The following is a 5,027-nucleotide window of genomic DNA, read 5'->3' on the forward strand; positions in this document are numbered from 1 at the left end:
AATCACACAACCAAAATTAAATACCTTTTGACAATAAACTATCAAAATTTTTCGGTTACAACGAGTTCTTCGCTAATATTAACAAGTCAAGCGCAAAACAAAACTTTTCACAATTTCAATATGGCCAAGCAGAATTTATGAACAAAACACACACACACACACACACACACACACACACACACACACACACACATTCACTAATAACTTCAAATTGAATTCGGCAGCGCTACTCACTTATTTATTTGATTGCTATTATAACTTAACCCTTATATCCCGTTTCAAAAACCGAAAAAACTAAAGTCATCTGAAAAACAACTGTTTGGAAGAAAAATGGTCCAAAAAGTGATTAATATGTATTTGCACCGACAAAATTCAGGACACTTGAGACATTTTTTGCCAATCTTTAGATTGTTGTGCAATTGAAAAAATGAACTGGTGATAGTTTAGTTTCAACAATAATTTGTTAGATTAGTACCACCAGGAACCTCGAAATGTTTGATAGTAAGAGTAAATCACAGATAGTTTTTTGAAAAATCACAAAAATTTAATTGTATTTAAAGTTAGGAACAAGGTTTATCGGATTATCTAAGAGCCGTCGACTCTATCCTGAAAAGAGACGAAGAATTTCTCCAGTTCGGTTAGTTTTGATTGATACAACCTACAATAGGCTGATAAAAATTGAAAATGGCCAGAAGAAGATTTGTATAGTTAACTTAGAATCACAGTGCAAAAAAATTAATGAAAATTAAACAAGTTTTTCAAAAATTAATCTAAACGTTCTCATAGATCAGCAAAAACGTTTTGTATTATGGGGAAAAAGTATTTGAGTGCTTCCTATGGGTGTCTTTCAGACAAATAAAATCCAGATAAAGGTAAAAAAAGTGTTCAAAAAATCCATAATGGAAGCTTAAGATACATAACTTTACTAATGAACTCAAAAGAGTGGTTTTTGCGCCCCATCATTTTAATTTCAAGTGCAATTAAAATTCATTAGAGCTTTGAAAAAGCAAAATGAAACAAAAAAGCTGACTAATATGATTTACACGAATCGTTCACACCCAGCTCATATTTGTTTTTACCTAATTGTCTTCTAAATAAGGAAGAGAAAGAGCACTTTCAAAAATTTGCATACTGTTCATAAACAATTGATATATGAGTTAAAAATTTGTCATCAACCCAAATCACCAAATGAAGTAGAAAATACCGCAAAAAAGGGACTATGAAACCTGTCATTGGTGATACTACGATAAAAGAGAAAGAAAAAATAAGAAACGTTCATTCATTGCGGCTGCTTTTTTTCTTACAAAAAATACGCTTCGTGACAAAATCATATTATTATCACATCATATTATATTATATTATTATTACATCAAACCTATACTGGACAAAATGAATTTTTAAATCGAAAAAAGGCAGATGGGAAATTTTTTCCAAAAAACACTGAATAAGTCGACAAAAAAACAAAAAGGCTCAAAGTTAAAAGAATCCATTGAGTCTTTTGGAACCAAATAATCTCAAAAGTCCTAAATAAACCTCAGCTTTTATCCGAAAATGCTCGACAAATTCACGTGTATCTTTTTGACGTTAATGAGACGTTTAATTAGTGAAATTGAGTCAAAGGGATTGTTGAAACCATTTGTTGAAGACATTAAAGTGATAAGCAATTACCGGAAATGACTGTGTATGTTGACGTGAGCTTCATTCGACCATCACTAGGGCATGTTTCAAAATGAGGTGTGTCATTAGACATTAAAAAGAGCCAAAAACACAGACCATTAAAAAAACTGACAACTTTTCAAATAGAAATTCACGGTACCGAAAGCATAAAGAATCGGTTAAACACAAAATCGTTAGAAATTACAAAATATAAAGCTCAAAACTTCGCTTATAGTTTTGAAACCAAAATTATTCAAAGTTATAACAGCCATCAGCTGTCAACTGAAAACATTGGATAGGTTCGCTAAGACCTCCTTAGAACCCCAATTGGAGTATTCATAATGGACATTAAGCCATGATATTGATATTACAACAACAAATGCAGGAAAAACTCAAGAATTTTTTAAAGATTTAAGAAAACGCAGTGTCGGAGCTATAAGGAATATGAACTCTGGATAATTAAACCGTGTATCTTGGGGGTCATTTTAACGTATTAGGGATCTGTGATCTCTAGAAAGAGAATGTATCTAACATTAATGATAATAAGCATAAAGTGAACAAATAAGAAGAAAAAGCTGGCAATATACAAAACTTCAGAGAATTTTTTCGATCCAAATACATTCGTGAGATGTTAATTATCAAATTCAACAAATAAATAAGTGCTTGTTTACATCTTTAGGACCCCAATTAGACATTTGAGTAATGAAACAAAGTCAACAGACTAAAGAAGGAACAAAAATTGCAGACAGAAACCAGCAAGTCAAAATAAAACTTGAAAGACAGTGCTAATGGCGTTAAATCCCACAGCTCTTTGCCAATAAAAACTTAACAATGATGAATTGGGTTTTGGAGAAATGCAACGGAACCTGTCATTATTGGAATGTTGTCTAGGCAAATTAACAAAATCACAAAACTTTGTTGAAAACTCGTTATATCAAAGTTGAAGCGTAAAATCTTTAGTTGAAGCGTACAACGCCTATACGAGTTAACTTTTGAGTCCCTGAAAAAAGAGACATGTCGGTAATGAAATTAAGCTACAAGTTGAGAGAAATAAGGTCAAAGGAATGATTATGTTCAAAGACTCAAACTAAGTTCAAGAAGTCACTGATGTCTACTTAAAGCAATTATCTTAAGAGTGATAGGAGCCGTCAATTATCGGCTGAAATCATTTAATAGTTTCACTGATTCGTCGTTGGAAAACAAATTTTTAATGAGAACATTGATCTTGGAGAAAATTTCAAAAAGACAAAAAGAACAACAAATGCACACAAAAATCAAAAATTCTTTACACAGTTACGAATACATTGTCGAAGCCAAAAAAACATTAAAATTTCTTTGAAAACAAAATTTTTGCTCATTGTGCCTCAATTGAAGGTTAATGAGATTGCTCAATAAGTGAATAAGTGAACATCGATACGAAAACTCATTAGTCTGCAATAAGCGTGATGAAAGATACCACAACTGACCTTGTTTTCACTGCCCGTCTATTAATTCAAAACTTCAGCGCACTACAGAAATTAGGAAAAATCTCCATATATTAAAAATATAAATAATGATTATCTATTTAAATTTGCAAAAAAAAACATCAAAAATTTTTTTAAGGACACTTTTTTAGAAATGGAAGAACGAAAAAAAAAATCTTTTCTTAGAGAAAGAAGGATTTCTCAGCAGTTTCAGGGTCTGTACTTCCGGCAATTTATTAGACAAACAGGGCTAAGATGCATATTTGGAGCATTTTTCATAAATGTGGAGTTGGCCGTGGTTCGGGTGAGACACCAATCAAAATTCAAGAGTGAAATGGCCACCTTAACTATTATTTAAAAAATAACTAATTAACCTATATTGATAATAACCAATTATTAAAGAACAATTTTAAATGCCAACTTGGCAAACATATCTGCGTTCAATTAACACCTTGGACTAGAAAAATTTAAACACCTTGGTTTCTCTTCTTCGGCTATCCTTTTCATTAAGAGTTACCTCAGTAACCGACATCAACGAGTAGTGATACCAGAAGCTGAATCTGACTGGCTGAAGGTCAGGCAAGGAGTTCCACAAGGCACAGTTTTAGGACCACTCCTTTTCAACCTATATGTAAATGATCTACCAAATTTCATCAACTGCAGTTTAATCCAATTCGCTGACGATGCAGTTGTCTATACTTTTGGCAAAAATATACTTGATTGCAAGCTTCAATTAGAGAAATCATTTTCTTCTCTTGTTGACTATTTTTCATACCATTCTTTAAAACTTATTTCAGAAAAAACTGAGTTCATTGTCTTTGGCACTTCATCCGCAGCAGTGTCTATTAAAGTTGACAACCATATAATAAAAGAAGTTGAGAATGTGAAATATCTCGGAGTTATTTTGGACAACAAATTGTTGTACCAACAAGAAGTTAAACAAATACTCAGCAAGATGGCGCAAGGAAAAAAACACTTTATGTCCTGAGAAACGTAGTACCATACCATTTGCGCAAAATCATACTGAATTCTCTTGTAATTAGTCATCTCCAGTACTCAGCTGTTTTGCTTTCGTCAATTTCAAAAAATCTTCTGACAACCTTAGAAAAGCAAATCAATTCGGCAGTTAAAGCTTGTTATTTTCAACGATTTAACAGTTCATCACTTAGTATCAAACTAGATAATTATATACTGCCAATTAAACAATTGCTTGAATACAGAACAGCACTGTATCTCAATCAACTCTTGTCATTTAAGAAGCCTGCGTTCCGGAGAATAACAGGACTTAGCTTGCCAACTTATAAGTTTTACAGACATTCAAGAACGAAAACTATTTTTCTTGAAGAGAGGTCAAAAACATCAGGGCTGGACAAAAGTATCATCCGAAGAGGCTTATCATTTAATAATTGTCTTGAAAAAAAACTTAAAAGGGAATGAGTCAAACAGGCGGGTTAAAAAGGTTTTCAAAAAATACTTTTTCCAACAATTTCAGAAGGACCCAATGGGAAACATTGTGGGCAATGTTTCTTGGAAAGCCTTTAAATTTAACTAACGCTTCATTTTTGAGTTTGTATTCTCACATGGGTGCTTAGAATTTGTTTCTTCTACCTAAAGAAGAAAATCTTTTGTCTGTTACTTATAATTTATGTTATATCTTTACACTGCCATTTGTGTTATTTTTAGGATTCTTGACCTATTTTTACTCATTTGGAAACTCAGTGTTTTTTTAAACTTTTAAATAAATTTTACAGGAAGGGCCGATCTGCTATTACTTTACTGTTATCGCAAATTTCTCTCAGCTTTCCACGGATAATTAGTTTTCTTCTCATCTAGTGAAAAGCTTTCAGCATCACACACATTTAAGTGCGCTTTTGGCTTGATATGAAGTTTTCTATCAATATAGAAGCA

Source organism: Convolutriloba macropyga, chromosome 4, assembly GCF_964194025.1.
Source record: "Convolutriloba macropyga chromosome 4, txConMacr16.3, whole genome shotgun sequence".
Classification (NCBI taxonomy): Eukaryota; Metazoa; Xenacoelomorpha; order Acoela; family Convolutidae; genus Convolutriloba; species Convolutriloba macropyga.